Here is a 22,640-nt window from a genome sequence, read left to right as displayed (position 1 = left end):
CATATATATGTTGAACAGCATAGGAGATAAGATGGCCCCTTGAGGCACTCCGAATAAGATGTCACATGGGTCGGAGAAACTGCCACCCCAGTGTACTCTCGCTTGGCGGTTGGAAAGAAAGGATAGGAGCCAATCAATAGTCCCTCCGAGCAACCAACAAAAATATTGCTGTATATATGGTTGTCAGGAACGGCCATAGGCGATATTTTTATTGGGGATAATATTTGGGGGTTTTGGGAGCGGGAGTTCCGGGGGTGTCCCTGCTCCCTTTAAAATAATACAGGAGTTGCGGGGGTGTACCCCGCAGGTTCCATGACTTAATATTGCAGCAAAAAATATGGTGATATTTTCGTAGGGTGAGATTTTTTCGGGGATATTAAAACATGGAACCCTGCTCGGTGGACCAATTTTATAACCAGTAAAGGGTTCCAGAGCAAACATTTCCAATGCCAGTCTCTAAAGTCCGCGCAGGACAAGGTTGCAGTGTTGTGCGCCGCAGGACTGCAGGAGACGCTGGCTGTTTGATATTTTGCACGTTGCTCTACATCCACGCAACGTATCCAGCGTTTGCTTTAAAAACCGAGGATCTGACCCTCTGCTGCAAAGCCGTTTCAGGACAAGGCAGCAGTGTTGTGCATCACACGAACGAAGGATATGCTGGCCCTTTGATACGTTGCACGTTGCGCTACGTCCACACAGCATATCTTTATAAAACCGAGGAGCAGATCCTATGCAGCAGAACTCTCGCAGGACAAGGCTGCAGTGTTGTGTGCCGCAGGTGTTTGGCAATGAAGTGCGAGTACTCTGCATAGCCACCGACCAGCAGTGACCGCAAGGAGTAGTGGTGCAGAGTGAGAGTACATTGCTCAACCGTCGACCAACAGCAACCGGAAGGGTACACTGCACATTCATCGACTAGCATTGACCGTAAATGAAAGTAAGGTACGGGCAGTGAGAGCAGCCCCTACTGCTCTCTACTGAACTGCCCAGCCTTTTTGCGTACTTCCACCTATATGCCTGACTTACCATTCTCTGTCTCTGCTCAACATTAGGCTTCCCTTTCCTTGTGGTTAGCCGGGCATGGTATTTCTGACTCCTTAATGTGTCCCTAGTCTGCAGTTTACTAACTATTGTGTTCTATGTCTGCTCCTCCCCTATGTTCCTACTCCTCTGACATTGTTGCTGCTATTTTATTGTATCCACTTGCTCTCTCCCACCAGCTCGGTAGCCATTCCATTGTTGTTACTGTTGTTGCTGTGTCTCAGCTGTTCCACTAGGCTCTCTCCCACTCTCTAGGTCCCTATTCCACTGTTGTTACTGTTGTTGCTGTGTCTCTGCTGTTCGACTAGGCTCTCTCCCACTCTCTAGGTCTCCATTCCAGTCCACTGTGATTACTGCTGTCACTGTGCTTTGCCCGTCCCACCTCCTTCCTCCTTCGCCCCTCTGGCACCTACCTTCTCCTCCTCCCTGACCCCCATCCCACCCCCACCTACTACCTCTGCCCACTCTAGGGTCCCTCTACCACCTCTGCTGGGTATACCTCCCTCCTGTACCCCACCCTGGAAGTCTTTCAAATGCGGCAGCCTGCTCCACGTCGCTACTCTCAACTCTCGCTCTGCTGTCAAACACTCCTCTGACATCTGCCTCCTTGAAGACCTTGACCTGGATGTCCTCGCTCTCACCAAGACATGGTTTATGGTCAGCTCTGTCACAAGCTTTGCCTCCCTCCTCGCGGAGGGCTACAAGATCATATCCAATCCCAGAATCTACCAGCCCAGATGTGGAGTGGCCCTTATCTTTCCGGAGTGGGACCCTGCTTCTGTCATTCCTATGCAGGCCTACTCCTTATTTGAATGCCTGGTCTGCAGGCTCTTTATCTCCCTGGCCTCTCTCTGACTGTGGCCACCATCTACAGGCCTCCTGGCCAGGTGGCCCTCTTCCTCTCAGAGTGGGCTGACCTCTCCTCTTCTCTCCTTACCTCCACTTCTCAACTTCTTCTCCTTGGAGAACTGAACATTCACCTGGATGCTTCTAATCCTTCCTCTGGGCTCTTCCACAACCTCTGTGACACACTCTCTCCATTCTACCCTCTGGCCTCACACACTCTACCGGATATACCTTGGATGTTCTCATATCCTCAGACATCCCCCTCTCTAACCCTCACACCACTCTTCTCTCTTGCACTGACGACTTTCTGCTTTTCCCTCACCTGAACTCTCTGCTCCTCAGGCAAAGCCCACCCCAGCACTGTCACTTACCTTCTCGGTCATTCGACCCATGAAACATGTGTTAGTGGATGCCTTTGCCTCTACTTTCTCTGCTCCTCCTATGCCTGCGGCTGACTCGCACTCTAACCGTCATATTTCTATCTCCAACACTCTGGACATCCTTGCCCCGATCATGAGAATCCATCTGAAGCCTACCTCCAAGTGTAACTCTTGGTATGACTCCGACCTTGCTGGCCTGAAACGCAATAGAAGGTTGGCTGAGCAGAAATGGAGGGCTTTGGGTGCATCATCTGACAAACTGGCCTACTGCCTGCTCCAAAGGAAATACAGACCCTCTGTCCTGTCCAAGAAGAGAGTCCACATCCAAGCCTGTGTCTCTGCGGCCTCCAACAACACATCCGAACTCTTCAATATCTGCAAGTAGCTTGCCAATCCTTCTGCAGTCTCCACCTCTCCTATTCCCTCCCAGGCCCTCTGTACAGTTCTGGCTTCTCCTTGACCACTAAAACTCAGGACATCCTGTCCTTGCTCTCCTCTTCCTCTCCCTCTACCTCTCTCTTAAATGTTTACATGTTTATTTTAAATGTGACAGTGCTTTACTTAGTAGGAGATCACCAAATTGATCTGGTCATTTTTCCGATAAAATACGTGTCTCTGTTTGTGAGTCACCACACTCCTACTTAACCCCTGCAGTAATAAGTATACTAATGGCTAATGGTTCCCTGGGTGATCCTCTATGAACCTGTGACTATAATTGGTCAGTGTTAGGAGGCTTCTAAGCTCACAGAAATGTGTGGAGTTCATTGACTTGAGTGACCTTGAGTAAAGCCTTCAACCTTGTATATGAGGTTAAAAGCTTTCATTGGTGATTACATGTCCCAGAACATTTTTCATTGGCTCTACATCATTGAGCCTTCCAAAATGATAACTTAGAATGTGTTTTATGTATTTGTGTCAGAGCATGATGGATCTCTGCCGGATATTCTTCTATTTTGCTTTTTATTAGTAAATTAACAACATATGCAAAATGTTTTCTTTCACTGAGGTCACTGAGGTCAAGTAGGAAGATGTTATATTCATCCCCACTGCATATAAATGCATGCGGATTGTTGCACCAAAAGGAAAAGGCAAGATGTAGATATATTGATGTTCATCAACCATGGACACGGCCCAAATTTCCCTCTTAAAATCAAGGGTTGAATACATTTTAGAGCCTTGAATATGGGCAAGTCATTGAAAGATAAACAAAAGAGGCCACAATGATATGTGAGCCCTCTTATTCAGATCTGTAAGTGTGATGAATTCCGTCATCCGCAATGTTGGTATGTGCTCCCCCTGGCTTTTTTGAAATTGTAAATGAAATTGAATGATGATAGATCAACCTCCGTAAAATGTGTGGGGCTAATCTGCACACATTTTCCTATGCTCACTGCATGACATACACATAGACCTGTGTACTCAGGGTGGACACAGCCTACAGGCGCAGTCCCCTCTGTCATGTCTAGTTGGGAAAAGACAGGAGGAGTACACAATGCATCTCTAGAAGGGGGTGGACAAAACCTCCCCCCTGCCATGGCCAGCCTAATTAACTAACAAAGGCTCTGTGGATCCACCCTGTCCTTTTATCGGGCTCTGTAGCTAGTGGCAGCGATTTACATACCAATCAGAGAGTAATTCATGCAGGCCAACATGGGGCCTGGCTGTAGAGGTTAACAAAGGAGACAGAAAACCCCAGCAACCTTTCATATGCACTGTGTCAACCTGAAGCCAGCTCCCACTCTCAGTATCGATTGACAGTGGAATGTCATGACAGGGACAGCATGTTTATAGTAGTAATCCCCGCAGGGGGATGCCATTCAGAAGGCACGAGTATGTGGTTTGCCGGAGCCAGAAATTCTGGCCTCGCCGCAGCTTAAAGGAGACCTGTCGCTTTAATCCGGACCCACAGAGAGCTCCATTAACCATAGAGACCATTTGAACCACAACAGACAGGAAGATGGATGGGACGTTGTACTACATGTTTTCACCCCTTTACCATTTCTGTTGCAAAGCATTCTGGTTATCACCTCACGCATACAGGAGATTGTTGTTGGGAACCCTGGATTGGTTCATTAAGGTAGGTTTAGCCTACACCAATCCCTGTGGTCCATTTGGCTTTAAAAGAGGGCAGAGCCCCTCTTTTGGCAGATCAACTAAAGGCTTCACTAGAAGCTGAAGGCAGAACTCATCAGTGGACCCTGGCTCAAGGTACAGTCTGCCTTACGTCTTCTGCCAATGAAGGAAGGCCAGGACCTCCAAGAGGGAAGCAAGATCTCTCCCCTAAACATCTCCCAGGGAACAGGGGGAGATACCGAATCCAGACGACCCTCCAGCACCTCTAGAACTACTACCCAGCCAGCACACAGCACGCCCTGCTAGGTTCTGCAGCAAGCTTCCTAGGTGGGAAGTACCAGAGAGTCTCCGAACACTACACCAAGGACAAGGCAGCTGCCTGCAACACACTCCTCAGGTTTCGGCCATCCGCCTCAAAGGACGACACAACCCTAGCCAAGAAGCCAGGAGAAGTGTACCGATGAGCATCTACCAACGTCTGCCCGAAAGTAATTTTCAAGCCAGTCGAGTCCCTTGAGCTGCAACCGACTGCATGCTACATGACTGGATGGTCACTCCTGTATCTGTGCAAATGTCTTCAACATATTAAGATATGCGTAGTGGGAACAAAGCTCAGACAGGGTCCTTTCAAAGTCAAATGGCCCACCTGCACACAATCTTTATTCCATTCTCAATTTGCCTAGGATCATACAGGGACGCCTGCCCTATCAGATCTCTGTTTAACATGTGAGGACTACTTGGCTTTCATGAAAGCCAGATGCTGTCTGTACAACTGCATGGATTGGTCAGTGGCTTTTCAGGGATGACAGACTCACCGAAACACTACGGGAATCAGTGAAACTCCACTTTCATAGCAAGATTGGTGTCCCATTTAGGCAGAACGTTTACAAATAGCAGCTATACAAGTGATCTATGATCTGGAGGCATGCCTACATTGATTCTAGATGGTGGCTGCCACCAATCACCAGTGCTGCAAAGAGGCATGTCCATAAACTGTGTCAACGGACTAGTGGTGAGAAATGTGTCCTGTCTAACATCCACAACTGATCTCAAAACGCCTAGCTCCACGAGGGGGAAACACAGCCTTCCTACCTCGTGGGCATTCACATTACATACACAGAAGGAAGGTAAACCTTAAGTGTCATCACTCTTGCAAGAGGTTTAGCTTCCTTCTGTATATTTAACATTCACAACTATCACAACAGACTAGCTAATATGAAGCGAAGCGGAGTGCAACGAGATGCCCATCCCAATGAAAAGAGCCCATGCGGTTATTAGCCGGGCGGGTCTTCTTCAGCCTTATCTTATTTTGAGTTCTAAAAAAGCAGACCGCTGGCTTATCCCTTGTGCCCGGTTTCACAGTTTATTGCTGAGGGATAATACTGTTAGCGGGAAGGGCTTTTTTGATTCAGCGTGTTCTCCAGTTTGTGGAGACTCCTGGAAGACCTAATGCATTCTATTTTGTTTTGTCCCGCCTATAAGGACATTAGAAAGCCCACTATCCTTCCCGTATTGAGACATTTTAATCTGAGGCAACATCGCTGTGCATTATTTTTTCTTTTGTTGCTGACTCCCCATATGTTTTTTGGGCCCTGTTGTCTATGTATTTCAGAAAGTGTGTTTTACTTGTTCTGTGATTTCCTCTTTTTTAACACTCTATTTGTACTGGAATGGACTTTTAACTAATGCATCTCAATGATGGTATCTTTGCTATGTGCCAATGTGTATATTTTGAATGTTATGAATTTGTATTCTGAACTTATTTGATGGATGTTTGATGGATGTGCTCATCCAAATAAACATATTAAAGTGAACTGATGAACCGTACCTCGTTTGCATGAGCAAAACGTGCTTCTGCACATTTGGTGGCTGCACATTGGTCCAAAATGCAGATAGTTGAATAGTAAAACAATCTATAAAAGGCTTTGCTCGAACCTAAATCCCTGCGATGTTATTAAATAAATAGGAGACATGCTTTGGTTTTCTTGCTTGTAGGCTCTTGAGGCAGGCCCCTCGGGCCACCCACTTTTTAATGTCAGTGCTGTGTCTACAAGGGTCATGGTTCGCTCTTGCTAGGGGTAGGGTCTGCCAAGCTTTCCCGTGACATGTCTGCAGTCATCCATGACATGCCTGCAGTTAACCAACAGCCGCTCAATTTGAGCAAAATGTCCTTGTTCAGAAGTGGATTATTTTTCTGGAAACGGAAGGTCTCTTAAAAAACTGTTTGTTTGAATAACGATTAGCAAACTCGGGGGTTTTCACAAAAAGCTGTACATGGGTGACCAGAATACTGAAACTTTGCACCGGTGTAAGTGCAAAGTTTGCACGGTATTGGGACTAGGGCAAAGTTTGCCCTATTTTTAAAAACACTGGGACATATTAGAAAACTATTGCACCTCGACAAGTGCAGTTTGGCATGGTATAACCACCAGGGCAAACATTGCCCTAGTTCAAAACAGATGCATTTCCACTGCATTATTGCAACAGGGCATAGTTTTCCCTAGTGCTAATACGTAATGTTATTAGCACTAGGACACACTTTACCCTGGTAAAAAAAAACCTTAAAAAAAACGCATAGAAAATGTTTCTTTTTTGCACTGGGGCAATTTTTTCCCTGGTGATTATACCCTGCCAAACTGCACTTGTCGAGGTGCAATAGTTTTCTAATATGTCCCAGTGTTTTTAAAAATATGGCAAACTTTGCCCTAGTGCTAATACCATGCCAACTTTGCACTTGCACTGGTGCAAAATTTCTGTAATCTGCACCCTGCCGTCTCCAAAACTGGAGCTTCAGAGCTCCAAACACAACAGACTTTCGGGAGAGCCACTATTTTATTAATTCCGATTAACATGCACTGTATTCAAATGCATTGTGTGTAAATATCTTGAACCCCGGCAGTGGACATGACTAATGAGGACCAGACTTGGGGGAAGCCATCCAATTCCTCCCCAGATTAGGAGTAAGTATGGTAGTGTAGGTGTTTGCTAGCTTCCAACTCCAATCCATTCAGGGTCTGAGGGCTGAAATTCAAGCCTGGTGACATCGGCATTTCAGGCAGGATGTGATGACTGCCATGTAAGCCATGTGACGCCTTAATCCAGTGGTCTTCAAACTAGGGGAGGGGGGGTTGATGGGTGTACAGGGAGCACCATGGATTTAAAGGACTGTTTTTAATATTTAAAAAAGGATTCACATAACTGATTTTAAAAGACAATATAAGCAGTAGACAATCTCCTTATATTTTAAAGAGCCTGGGGCCCTCCTCGACATCCTTTGGGCCCAGAAACAATATTTTTACTCGGGTAGGGGCTCGGTGTGAAAACGTGTGAATACCACGGCCTTAATCCTACCTCAGTGTGATGTCGGCAGGGCTGCAGAATGAGACGGCTTCAGGCCCTGAAGCATGAGTTGACTGTAGTTCATACCTGCAGGTAATTCATGGTGCGATGACTCAGTGTGGGCTGGATGTCAGCGGCAGGAGATGTTGGCAGTGATCCCTGCAGGCTATGCAGTGGGTGATGGCTAGATTACAGGTCACAGCTGGGGTCACGTACAATGTGAGTGCTTCAGTGAGAGCTCGGTGTCCCTACTCTGAGAAAGCATCACGGCAGGCTACACATGATTTAAAAAATGACCCACTATACTTAAAAGGCAGGTGATGTGTTTCAAAATAAGGGCAGTTTAGCAATGAATGTTATAAAATGCTATGTGATGCTAAATGATGTGTTAAAGTCAATTGACACACTGCACACTGGTCATGCCAGAAGACTGAGATGCCACTGCCTCTGTAAGCTGTGAAAGAATTGTTAATCTTTTTTTCCATTCATGGCAAGGTAATTTGCAATAATTGTCACAACAGTTAAAGCTCGCTGAATACGGCAGCATATATAATTTTGAGCTATTATGTTATGGTAAGCCTCCCAGTTTTTCCCAACACATACATTGGGCCTCATTACAACAGCGGCGGTAAGGCAACAACGGCGCTGGTAGTGCTACCGGCGCCGTTGTTACCATGCCGCCACATCATGCCAGACGTGCAGAGCGGCACCCGAGAGCAGAACAGGATGGTAGCAATGGTACCGTTATGAATGGTACCGCTGCTACCTTCCTCCCCATTCCCATTGAGGACGGGGAGGATGCCAATAGGAATCGGACGTACCGGCTCCGGGTCCCGCGAAAGGTAAATTACCGGGCCCTCCAAGGTCGGAATGGCCCGGTAATTCTCCATTCGCGGGACCCGGAGCCGGATCCAAGTTTGGGGATTCATCTCGTAATGAGGCCCAATGTGTTATTCAATACATATGCTGGACCACTTGACATGTATGAACATCCGGCTCTTAATGTAGAGGACTAACTGGTCATTGGGATGCACATAACGCTCTGTTCCGACGATGACAGTGTCACTGTGACACATAAATGAAATATTAACTTTTCTTTCGATGCGCGGCCTCTCAGTGTTTAGTCCGCCCCCCCCAGCCTCCCCTCGCTTTATTAGTGAGCGCTCCCTCCCTCTTCTCGCCGACAATTATCCCTCCTTCCCTTTAATTCGAATGGCTGCTAGGCCCACAGTAGCGTTCCTGAGAGCTGCACCTTCACTTTGTCTTCATCTGTCAGCCTTCCTGACAGTCAGATCCATCTTAAATTGGGACGGAGGAAAACAATAATTAACCTCGCTGCAGCCGGCTTCCAAAATGCTGGTGTGATCAGGCAGGAGGAGACAGCGCTGACGTTTTTATTGCTTCCCGGCCACTCGATGCGCTGCCGGAGAGCCGCTGCACTGGAGGCAAGGCCAGGCCAGGTCAGGAGGCCTGCTCTGCTGGACCTCTCCTCCTTCCTCTCCATTCCACTGTCATCGACTCAACCGCAGCAAATTAGTCAGTGGTCACTTGGTCACTTTATGCGAGCTTTTCTTGCCCAAAACATGTCCTTGTTTGTAAGAGACACTTCTACAAGTTTAACTTTTGTGCTTTCTTCTTAATGTAAAAATAAGTGCCCGTGATAGGGAAATGAGCGGACTCAACTGTTATGTCAATGCAATGAAAATGGTCTTCAAATCGCCTCACAATAATACCTCAACATTTATGCCACTAAACTTCAAAACAGTTTTAAAGTTCCTGCAACTCAGTAACCCAATTAAAATGTATCTGAATAAAAAGCCCAAGCTTCAGGAACATCTCACCATTGTAGATTGATGCATACATGCAAGGGTATATAGTTCAAAGAAGACCCCCAGCAGTATTGCACCAACTGGCAGTCCTCTGCAAAGCCAAGCCTTTCGATCCTGCTCCCAGTTTCAGAACAGTTGTCCAGTCCCTGTTCATCTGGCCATGCCCTACTCGCAAGAGGACCAAATGCCACCATGGCCCATCTGAAAGCCATCCAGCAGCCTGCAGTGTGGCTACTTAAAGGACTAAAAAAATTCAACCACATGACCACCATCCTCAGCGAGCTGCACTGGCATTCCCTCAAATCAACCATTATGTTTGAGAGCCTCCATCAACTGCAAAGCAGACACAGCAAGAACACAAGTCTACATAGCTGAGAATCCCACCATCTTCGGAGGCAAATCACAACAAGAAGCCACAACATCATCAGAACTGCAAGAGGGAAAGAAACAGGAAACATGTGTTTTCCTGCTACATTCCCTGGTTTGGGGCAAGTAGCGATTGCAAATCAGACTGGCCCCCTTTGGCCTCCACTCTGGAAAAGATCTACACTCCCAGTCTCAGGAACAAGTTCCCATTGCAGATCAGACTGGCCCCCTTTGCCCTCCACTTTGGAAATGACCTACACTCCCTGTCTCAGGAACAAGTACCCATTGCAGTTCAGACTGGCCCCCTTTGCCCTCCACTTTGGAACAGATCTACACTCCCAGTCTCTGGAACAAGTACCCATTGCAGATCAGACTGGCCCTGTTTGCCCTCCACTCTGGAAAAGATCTGCACTCCCAATCTCTGGAACAAGTACCCATTGCAGATCAGACTGGCCCCCTTTGCCCTTAACTCTGCAAAGGACCTACACTCCCAGTCTCTTGAACAAGTACCCAATGCGGAACAGACTGACGCCATTATTCCCACTCCGGAAAGGTCCTACACTCCAAGTCTCTGGAACAAGTACCCATTGCAGATCAGACTGGCCCCCTTTGCCCTTAACTCTGCAAAGGACCTACACTCCCAGTCTCTTGAACAAGTACCCAATGCGGAACAGACTGACGCCATTATTCCCACTCCGGAAAGGTCCTACACTCCCAGTCTCTTGAACAAGTACCACTGCGGAACAGATTTGCCCCCTTTATCCTCCACTCCAGAAAGCACCTAACGAACACACCCTTAAAAAACATTTTGCCATTTCGTTTCCCCTGTGTCCTGCTTTTTCTTCTAAACGAGGTTCATGCTTTATAAATCCCATACATACAAATACACGTGCAACCTGTAAAACTATTTACATTGACAGCAAATGATGGAAAATATAACTGAGACTCATGTGTCAACAGAATCACGCCTGCAAACGGTTATATCTGTTCTTACTGACCACAATTACAGAGTGGTAAATTTCATCGCAGACACACCGGAAAACACAGATTTATTATAACCCCAACCCCATCTTGACCCATTTTAACCCCTTACCCCACTACCCTTTATTTATTTAATTAATATTTACAATGTTTTTCGGTGTTATTGTCTGCTCTGAAATTTACCACTCTGTTTTGTTTGCAATAAAATGGCTGGATGCCCTGCACACGCCTTAGTTGTGTGAATGCAAATTCCCTTGTCACAATATACAGAGGCTGGATTGCAATTCGTAAATGCTGCTGCAAATCACATCGTCCCCATTCTGATCTTCATTTGAGGATGACAGAAACTGAGCATCCCCCACCTTGAGGCTCTCAAGTAGATGCACACATTGGGAGCACTATTGCAGTGGCAAGACACTGGGCATCATTACAAGTTTGGTTGTAGCCTTGCCGGTAAAACTGGCAGGCTGACCCCAAACTTGCGAATTTTTCCGGCCCCTTGCAATGGGGAAATACAGGGCCATTACAACTCTGGCAGACCCTGTATTTCCCCTTTGCCAGGGGCCGGAAACTTTTACTCCCCATTCCCATTTAAGCCCCATGGGGCTCAATGGGAATGGGGAGGACGGTAGCACCGGCACCATTCAGAATGGTGCCACTTCTACCGGCAGTGTCTGCTCGCGGGTGCCGGTCTGTCTGCGTAGTTACCGTACCGGCAAACTTGTAATGAAGCCCACTGAGTAGTTACGCTATGCAGAAGGTACATGTTAGTAAAGTAGATGGGGTCAATGTTAAATGGCTGCTTCACAGCCTCCATGGGCTGAGTAACCTTTTGGGGTTCAGGCACCTGTGCTTCTAGATAGCTGTCTGCATCCCTGATAGCATGGATCACAATGCAGTGCTTTTAGTTCTTGTGACTTTATAGGACAGGGACAGCAAATGAAGCAAGGAAGGCCTGCTGTCCCTTGCAGATGACCACCACCACATTCATTACTGCCTGCAACGAGGCACGTAGGCAGACAAACACACACACACACACACATGCACACAACGGAAATTCACCAAAATGTCGACCTCGTAACTGCGACTACACAGTTACGGCGACTTTGATGCATTTCCATTGACTGACTCCCATTACTGCACCTAAGCAGAGAAGGGGTTCCAGGTCTGTCCCGCTCTCCTTGGGGGCAGTAACGGGAGTTAGAGGTTGCGGGGGACAAGTACGATTAAAAAAAATAATAATAAAAAAAAGCACCCTGCGGCGTCAACTCCGACCAGGAACCAACACCACAGGGATAGCGGGGAGTCGGCAGCGCACACAGAAGTGTGCCACCATAAAGGTAAGTGGGGCGGAGTGGAGGGGTCAGGTAAGGGAATGCGGGCTGGGGGTGTGGCTAAAGTGATCTATTTGATCACTATGCACCGCCGTAATTGGCGTTGACATATTCGTCGGCGCAGTTACTGGTGGCGCAGTGATCACATAGATTCCACACAACTAGTTCAATAAAGTTCATGAATCAGGACACGTGGGACACGTGTACTTAATGTGCAAAGCACAATTCACTGAGCAGAATTGATATTTCTCAGCAATGGTAAAGAGTTGTCCTGCGTGCAATACAGACAGTGTACTGTATTATGATTAAGCCACTTAATAAAACGGCCTCCTTCTAAACAAACCAACTTCTTGATGAATGTGTCCAACCAGCTTTACTCTAAATGATCTTATAGTGAATTAACAGTTTTGTTGTTATTTTAGTCCTGGAACAGTGGACACCTGTGAGATCCTTGCAGATAACAGGTCGATAAAGAGCACATCTTTCGGCTTTAGTAATGTTTGTTATTAAGCATGCTTCAAAACTATTTAAGATAGAGCGAATGAGCATGAAAGATATTCTTCTGGTTCATCAACGAAGATTAATAAATATTGTTAAATTCTACATGTCCAGTTCTAAATAGAACTTTACAAAGTACTGGGGTTTACACTAAATATCTTGAGTTGATGAGTCTATGCTGAATTTCTCAGGAGGTCATTCATTTACCTTGAATAATTCTTCCATCTTTGAGATCAACTCAATCAGTAAAGTCACCCTTATATTTCATGAGATCGGTTTTGTCAAGGAATATCTCAGCAAGGAATACTTCTGGTTCTATGGTCTCTCGAAGAATTATGCATTTCCACTTGCAGCCCTAGTCACTAGAAATTATTACCCAGAGATTATTAATTTGCTTTTCATTTCAAGGCATACCTATATGAATAACTCTATCACAGGGGTCTACAACGTTTGGCTCTGCAGATGTTGTGGACTACATAGAGACTGTCATAATTATGTCAGATTTGGTCATTCTTGTGCGGATTTGGGTGTGTTATTAGGCAGAACATAAGTTCAGAAGCTTAAATAGAGGACCAGAAACATTCTGTTTTCTTTGTGGGTGGAGTGTGACTGCAGGAAGGAGCGATAGAACTGATCAACACTAGGGTTTGGAAAATGAGAGGGAGGCATTTTTGAGAGGGATAGGATTTATTTTTTTCTTTGTGATCCTTGTGTTTTGTATTTGTATTTGTTTTACTTGATATTTAAATCATTTGATTTTTAGCTGGGAACCTTTATTTTCTAAATTAATTTGGGAGCCAGGTATTTCATTTGGGAAGCCATTTTGCTATGGATCATATGTTGGGCTCTCTAAATTAATTCAATGCATTGCAGAACACTCTGGCTGTTGGATCCATATTTCACTATATTAACAGCTCTATCAGCCCAACGTTGAATAGAGTCCTGAACATATAGTCCCACTCCATTCTGTCAAAGGCTTTTTCTGCATCAAGATACATGGCCAGAGTGGGGAATTCTGCATGTCTCTTGTTCCAGAGTAGGTGTAGTATCTCTCTGACGTTATATCTGGCCATCCTACCTGGTACATAGCCAAGCTGTGGTTGGTCAGTCAGTTTTGGCAGGTGTGGTATTATCCTGCTGGCCAATACTTTTGCCAAAATCTTGATGTCAACATTGAAGAGCGAGTTAGGGTGGTAGTTATAGCATTTGCTATCATCCCTTCCTGTGTATTTGTTTGTGAGTGTTTTATACTGTCCTTGAGTTACTTAAGTTCTGCTATTCTCTGTTTTTTCCAAATTATGACGTTTGTATGATTACTCTCCTAGCACATGCCTTTAGGGTTGCCCATAGTATGTCCGAGGGTGGATATGCGCTCCCATTGATATCTATGAATTCTTTACCATTTTCATTCAGGGAGCTATTTTTTGGGGGCTTTGTGTGGTGGCTTGGGTTCATACTCCATCTGAATTCCTTCGGTTTAGGAGAGGATACTCAGATTTTTTGTGATATTAAAGTGTGATACGGTGCTGGCTTGATAGCACAATCTTCCAATTCTTGAACAAGTTGTTTTGAAATGAGGAAATAGTTAATTCTTGCACATATGTCATGAACGCATGACAAGTGTGTGAATTCCCTCCCTCTTGGGTGTTGTAGCCTCCAGGGTTAAATTAGGCCATGATCTGTTACGATATCCTGTAAGATTCTTTCATTTCAACTGGGGATTCTTCTTTGTGATCTGTCTAACAAAGGGCCACAGATGAGGTTGCATTCACCTCCCAGTATTACCAGGGTTGACCCTGTTTCCTGTCTCTTAAGATACCCAAAGGATACTCCCTTAGGGCCTCTGGGAACATATATACATCCCAGTATTAGCTTGTGCATTCGTAGATCCAACTTTATCAGTTGTATCCATCCTTCTCCATCTTGCCATGTCTTCAGGAGTTTCTATCTCTTTTATCTAAGGAGGAGAATGGCTAGCCCCCATTTCTTCACAGCCTTTTCCTGTGCCCAGCTGTACAACACCATGCCCACCCAGTTTCTTTGTACTTTCTGTGCTTCTGTCTCTGATAGGTTTGTTTCTTGGATGAACGCCACAGCTGGCATTTTGGATTTGAGGTACTGTAATATCATTTTCTTTTTGATGAAGTTGTTCAGGCCGTTGACTTTCATTAAGAGTATGTGAAGCTTAGACATGGCTGCTGATAAAGATGGTCATATGCTTTACATTTCTTCTGATGATCACAGACCCTGGCCATGACTTGCATCCAGTTTACCCCTTTCCCTTGACCCCTTTGCTCTCGAGTATCTTGCCTAGTTCTCTCACCCAGATCTGGCTCCCAAGTAGTTGGCAATTGTCAAGGTCAAACACAAACCTTTCATAGAACATTGCTCCAAGCACGTCTCTCATGCTTATGTCTTGTTTACTGAGGATTTCTCACTTAGGAGCATTCCTTCGTGAACCTTTCCAGGGTGCTGCTTCTTCATTCCTTGTGTGCGTTGTGAGAAACCTGAGGGTATACTCACACCTACTCCCTTTGGATCTTCTTCTCAGGTGGCCAGGGAAAGGCCATTGCTTTTGGATCCTGACCCTGGGGGCAGAGGAGCGAGTGAGGATCTCCTAGGTGGAGTGTCCTTGGGGATAGGGAGTGGGGCACCCAGAGGCGAGACAGGGTATTCCCTTTCCCTATTGAAAACCAACCTAACCCTCCCCCAGCCTTTATACACTATTGTACAACATCTCTGCTCATTTTTCAACACTTTAACTATGACAGTGCTGGGACGAGGAAGAGGCGACTAGGAGTAATTAACACTACTAACTCCTTTCTAAACTCTAGTACTGGGATGAGGAAGATGCATGCCAACTACTGTGAAGGTCAGGCATGTCCCTTTAACTATGGTCAGGCAGATCCAATTGGGAGCCTACACCTGCAACCTGTAAAGTGGATGTAGGTGCATAAAAAGAGACCAAAGGAGCAGCAAAGTGAGCTGCTGGAACTGGAGCCTGTTCCCTTCAGAGTCATACAAGGGCTAGTCCACCCCGATTAGTCCCTTCCAGTATCCTTTGTCAGCACTTCCCCTCTGGCTCCCTTTTTTCCGGACCATCCCATCTTAGTGCTCCCTGTCCACTGCACTCGGCCTCCCCTCCCTTTTTCCCCTGGAACTTGCAGCCTTGGCCCAACCAACACATGCCTGCCTCCACCCATGGGGGCTTCTGCACTGCACTTCTCCCTCTACCTTCGCTTGCACTTATCACCTTGTCATCCAGTTGCATGGTAGGATTGTCACAAGGCCAATATAACAGTTTCTTTGTTGTTGTATTCTTATGATTTCCCGTGCCCACCCCCACCCACCATTCTTGTCTTGTAGCACCTGGAAACACCTGTGTATAGGCGCCATAACAATGTCCAATAAATAAATAGGGAAGCAGGGAGGCCTGTGTGGCAGAGACCAGCAGGGGACCTTTTCTGTGAGGAGGCAGCCAAGGTGGGACCTTAGAAGAAACAGGACGCTGGCAGAAGATCCAGCAGACCTGTGGAGCCCAGAGCGAGATGGGCGTTAGACTGCCACAGGTGTGGGAGCCTCATGATCGGGAGAAAGCAGCCAGAGCTGCAAGAAAAAGAAGAAAAAAGAAAGGCCACTGCCAGTGTATGGGACAGAGGAGCGGCTGGCGTGTGCTGGAAGTCCCCGAGAGTGTGAGCGGGGATCGCAGAGACCAGCCCACCAGTCTGAAAAGCAGAGAAACAGCAACAGAGCAGCCGGAGAGCAAGTCTGAGAACTGGTGAGTGCAGGGGAATGGCACTCGATGCCGGGGTGATCCTGAGTAACACAGTGCTGTATGAAGCAAAACTGATTACCAAACTGAATGAAACTGGAAACAAAGTTAAATCAAGTATATTGAACAGCTAACTGAACGAAACTTGAAGCAAAGCTAAATCACGCACATTGAAAACCGAGTTGAGTAAAACATTTGTGGGCAAAGCTGTGAGCTGATGAAAGTCAAAAGGGAAAGTGCCCATGTGAAAACAATCTACAGAAAAGAGTGCAAGTGTGAAAGTGTGCAACAGAAATATGGGAAACTAATGAGACCACTACAACGTGAACTATATAAATGGAGACAATGGGGCAAGGCCAACGATTGGTATAAGACGTGCAACACATTATGGCAAAGCCAAGAGGCTGATATGGAGAAGCGAGGAGAGTGTGAAGCTGCACATGAAGCCAGCAGGCCGACATAGAGAACCTAATTGAATGTGAATTGGGACACAGAACAAATGCAGAAGAACCTGTGTGGGCTGAAGAGCCTTGGGGTCCTGGTTGCGGGACCTGTGATGGGTGGCACATGCGGTCTGACAACTGCTCCTAGACAAGGGAGCCCTAAATTGTGAAAACCAAATACATTGTAAACACACCAAGGAGAACTGTGAGTGAACTGTTGATGATAACCAAAAGGAGGGTCAAGTTGACCTGGAGTTGTGTTGAACTTTGAAAACCAAATACAATTGCAAATTAATACGTTGAAGTCTTGGGGAAGGGCGCCCTGAGACCTGATGAGTTGCAAATAGTATCTTGAGCATGGAGCCTCAAGACCCTTTTATTTTTAACTGTGTTGCCTTGAACCTGCGGAAGGGAACCCCAAGGATTATGTGGAACTGTTTTGCTTTGAACTTGAGAACGGTAATCTTGAGACTTGTGTGAAACTTTCTTGAACTTGAGGAAGGGGTTTTGAAGAGGAAGCAAAGAGGCATAGAAGCTCATAACTTTGTGTTAATCAACATTTCTTTTATTATTGACATCCCTACATATTGTTTAGCTTTAGTTGTGAGAGCAAGGCTAGTCTTTGTACACTGACATACCTTTATGTTGCACTCTTTAACTCAGACCTACCTTAGTTTCATTCAGGTATGGAAATCCCCCCTTTGCATAGGGCAATTTAGGCCTTGTACCATCCTGACATTTGAGTTAATACACTTTCTTCTGTTTGAACTTTGAATCTGCTGTCTGTGTCCCAGTTTGTTTGGGGATTTTTTAGTAAATCTATCTGTGAGAGTTGCTTCTTCATTCTGCATTAAAAGGCTTGTCTTACACATCTTCTGAGACTTTCTTTCCCCCCAGATGCTTTCTGTCTACATCACTATGCTTCACTCACTTTCAGGGTTCTCTCTGTATTCTTCCGAGGTGAATGTGATTTACCTCTAAGGTGGTCTTCTTTTTGGCAGATGGCAGCATGGTGGCAAGGAACAGTGAGGCCTTCTTATCTTTAGTGCTCTGTTTATAGTGAAATCACTCCCACCTCTCTTCTCCTGTGTTCTGTGGTTGCTGGTCATTCAGGGTTGCAGAATTCCTGTCTATGACAGAGACCTCCATGGCATCTTGATCTAGGTATTCGGGGAAGTCTTATAACTTCTCAGGGTCTGTATAATCTGTTGTTTTGCCATCATTTGTGACAATCATCCTTGCTGGATCTAGTAGCCCATATTTGAGGTCCCATTATTTTTATATTCTGTCTCAGATTTAGAACATATTTTCTCCTGTTGAGGGTGTGTTTGGAGTAATCAGCTGTCATGTATATTTTTTGGCCATCGTACGGAAATTGATATTTATTTTCTTGGCTAGCTGGGCATCTGTCTGGTGTACTTGTGTCTCATGATACTGTCTCAGGATACTGGTTTTGTGAGGGATTGGACCATCTGCACTGTGGGAGTGCACTTGCCTGGGCTTTTTTTGAAATGTTTAATTAAATGGAATGGTGGTAGACCAACCTCAGGAAAATGTGTGGGGCCAATCCAAAATTATTTCCCTATGCTCACACCACGACAGACACATATACCTGTGTACCCTGGGTGGACACAGCCCACAGGCACAGTCTGTCCTGTCATATTTAGTTAGATTGTTACAGCCAGTGGTACACTATGTCCTATCCAGGAAGGCAGAGGACCAAGCTTCCCCCTGCCATGGCCAGCCTGATTAACTAACAAAGGCTCCATGGATCTGCCCTCCTCTTTTGTCAGCCATGGAGCTGGTGGCAGCAATTAACATACCAATTAAAAGGTACTTCAAACATGCCCACATGGGGCCTGGCTGCAGAGGTTAAGAAAGGAGACAGGAAACCCCAACAACCTTTCATATGTAACTGTGTCAACCTGAAGCCAGCTCCTGCCCTCAGTATCAATGACAGCGAGCTGTCATGTCTGGGAAGTAAGCCTTACACAGATGACGAATTCTTTTGAAATTAAACCTCTCCCCAATATGTGTGTTCAAGAATAAGGCTGGAAACTGATATACTCCTGTCGACACAACAATTATGGGGACCTTTTGTCTAAACCTAAATGTGAATTGCATTGACTAAATTGTCACCCATAGGTTACTAACATCACCTTAGCTGTTTTGTACATTGATTTCAGGTTTATATGCTCAAGAAAAAAAGTAATCTTTGGCATATGTTCTGTCTTTCTTCTTTTTCCTAACAAATTGTGTTTTATGTTGTCATGATTTGCAAATGTAACCAGGTGTCAAAAAGTTTTTTTTAAAAATGCTATTGAATAAGATACGATATATTTTTGTAAATTCCGACCTTCCCATCTTTTTATATGAGTTGAAAAAGATGTTTATTTAGTCTTACCCATAGTGTGACGCAGCCACAACCCCTCCAGTGCTACTCTGACAGGTAGCTTGTTGTGGACCCCCCATGTACATGGGAATGCATGATTACAGTAGGCCACACTGGTAGGGCACCCCATTCAAAAGGTATGAGACTGTGGTTTGCAGGAGCCAGAGACTCTGGTCATGCCACAGCTTCAAGGGAAACCCACTGCTTTAATCAGGAACCACAGAGAGATCCATTAATCAGAGAAACTCTTTGAAGAAGGTTATGACTTAGCATCACAGGTTCTCACTCCTTTACCTTTCCTGTTGCAAAGCACTCTGGTTATGACCTGATGCATACATGAGATTGTTGGTAGGGACCCCAGGATTGGTTCATTAAGTTAACGTAGCCTACACCAATCACTGTGTCCCACTTGCCTTTAAAAGAGGGCTGAGTCTCTATTTTGGAAGATCATCTGAAGACTTTGCAAGGAGCAGCAATAGGAACTCAACATTGTACCTTGGCTGAAGGTACAGTCTGCCTTACATCTTCCACCAGTGAAGGAAGGCCAGGACCTCCAAAGAGGGAAGCAAGATCCCTCCCCTAAACATCTCTCAGGGAACAGAGGGATATACCAAAACCAGAAGACCCTCTAGCTTCTCCAGAACCGGTACCCATGCAGCACACAGTGTGCCCTGCTAGGCTCTGCAGCAAGCTTCCTAGGTAGGAAGTGCCAGAAAGTCTCTGAGCCCAAAACCGAAACCAAGGACAGGGAAGAGGACTTGGGCTGTCTGCCTTACAGGTCAACACAAGCCCATTGAAGAAGCTGGGAGAAGTGCATTGCCAATCTCCTACTGCTGTCTGCCTTAAAGGACATTTTCTAGCCAGTCGAGTTCCTCGAGCTGCAACCGACTGTGATGCTGACCGTTGTCAAGCCACGGTCATTTAAAGACATCCGAGAAGTCTTGACCAGTGCTTCTGAACCACCAATCAGCACTAAGACAACGGTTCCTGACCCTGAACTGCCATGTAGGCCAGCCTGCAGCCGTTTGTCCAGCTTGGCTTACAGAACTATCTTGCCGCCTAATACCCGCAGCTGACAACCATCTTGAACTCTGTCGCAGAAGTCAACAAAGTGCCCTGAAACCGACTCAACCCTGTTGAGCACCAAGAAAACCTACAGCACAGGGTACATTGTGGTTCTTTCCCCCCTGGTCCTTCCCAGAAGGCCCCCAGAGACATTTTAAGACCCATTGATCCATTGGTGCTGAAGCCAAATAACCTTAAAGTGTTGTTAATGTTAACCATGCCGACTACCCTCATGTCAGTATCTCGAGTGCATCCCTTTTCCTTCTTTGAAACTGTCTGTCCTCTTAATTCCTTTACAGGGTGGTTTGTATTTCATAGTGATGCTAGAACTGTCTGTTGGTTACATGTGATTTTATTGAGAAAAAAAAAACAAATAATGCATTTTTTTAAAACCCAAAACGTTGAGAGAAAATGAAAATTAATTTTACTTTTCTTTTTTTGGGGCGTTCCTCCAAGCCCCCTTTTTCATACTTTCCCCATCCCCAAAACTACTATTCCTATTCCGCACTACATTTGTACACTTTTAAAAAAATGTGTTATTTATTTTTCCGTTGTTTTGGGTTCTTTAAAAATTAATTCTTTATTTTTTTTCACGATAAAATCACTGCATACCCTGTCTGTTATGATATAAATAAAGTAGATATTTTTGATACAACCTTGACTGGACAGTCCCTTTTATCATTGGGTAATAATAGTGTTTTCACTGTGTTGCAACTAACCGCTGATCCACGACCTTAAGGAGATAAGCCTGCCGTTCTGCCCATGTTATGAAAATTGGACAAGGAGGTTTATAATTTGCTTGTTATTCCAATCTGTTCAGATCCCTTCTGGTGTACTAGAGGTGTGGGGCTGATTGATGGTTTAGTAACTGATATTCACCCTTGGGCCACTGGTGCCCCAGGAGTTGATTCATCACAGGTGTACTTGTGGCTTTGAATGGAGGAGATATTTCATGTAGGTTGCTGTTTCCCGATCTGATCCTGTGCACTCTTTGCACCTCCAGGGGTGGGTGGAAGTCCCTGTGCAGTAACCTCAGCAGCCATAGTTCTAGAAATGCAACTGGGTCTTTCCCCTTCAATTCCTTAGGGATGCCAAGGCAGCAAATGTTGTCGCACCTACTGCTGTCTTCTAGATCCGTGTTAGCTTCTCTCAGGTCTTGCAGCAGTTTTTGTACGTGCTCCTGCCCTTACATTCGGTTTTGCATCATTTCCATCCTTTTCTCCACATGTAGGAGACTCCCTGCTTGGTGCCTGAGTTCCTAAGAGAGTGATACAACTTCTGTGTGGGTTCCTGAGGTATGGGTGTTAACTGATGGAGGCTCTCCTCCAAGGCAACTGCCATGTTTGGGGCTTCGTTCTCTTCTTGGTGGTCTATGAGATATACTACTGTTGCACATGTTGCCACGTTTGTTTTTGCACCAGCCATTTTCACTTTTGGGCAGCTTGCATGCTGATTGGCAGATTGTATTTATGTCCTGGGCGTTATCTGCAAGGGGGTTACTTTTCTTGGAACTTGTGGAGAAGATGCTGCAATTATTACCACTCCACAAGTGTGTAATGTTTTTCATGTGAGTGTTTGCAATTGATACTTCTTCTTATTGTCCTCAATCTTCATATAATGGAGTCCCTCATTTCGGTATTTATCTGCATTTCAAAACCCCTTTCAAAGATGGCCACCATATTGTTCTTACAATCTTTTTGGGTTCTATGAAGAGACTGCATGTTCTGTTTACTTTAATTACATTTAGGGCCTTCAGAGTTTGCAGAATCTTACCACGGTCTCCAAAGCACTCACTTGTGTTGTTAGCTTGTCTTCTTCTTGCAGAGCGTGCAGTCTTTATTTTGAAGCAGGGGAGGAGTCGTCAGTGCGATTGCCATGTGGCGATTTTTGGCCTGCAGGCCCGGGTGCTTTATTGCGTGCCGATCAGTTGGCTCTCTCCCCTCTGACGCTCTGGTGGCACACTGCTCATATCAACATGCACCCGGTTACTGCCACTTGTCTTTGCTGCCACTGCAGCCCAATTACATGCTCTGCTGACTGATCGAAAAGGGCCCCCGGGAAGCTTTGCCAAATGAGTACAAGGAAGTGTGTCCATCTTGCCCCAAAGGTAGCCATACCCCCAAACTTCATTATTCGTATAATCATTATCACCATTCCCATTGTTTAAATTATAGACCAAAGAAGTAAAACGTTTCAGCTCTCAAACATCAACAGACACCAGTCCACATCACCCTCCTCCCTCTCTGAAACATTCCCAAAGGATGATGAAAAGTCACATCAG

The sequence above is a fragment of the Ambystoma mexicanum genome, chromosome 8, assembly GCF_040938575.1.
Source record: "Ambystoma mexicanum isolate Mex_15411 chromosome 8, UKY_AmexF1_1, whole genome shotgun sequence".
In the NCBI taxonomy this organism is placed as follows: domain Eukaryota; kingdom Metazoa; phylum Chordata; class Amphibia; order Caudata; family Ambystomatidae; genus Ambystoma; species Ambystoma mexicanum.
Note: the sequence above shows the minus strand (reverse complement) of the source record.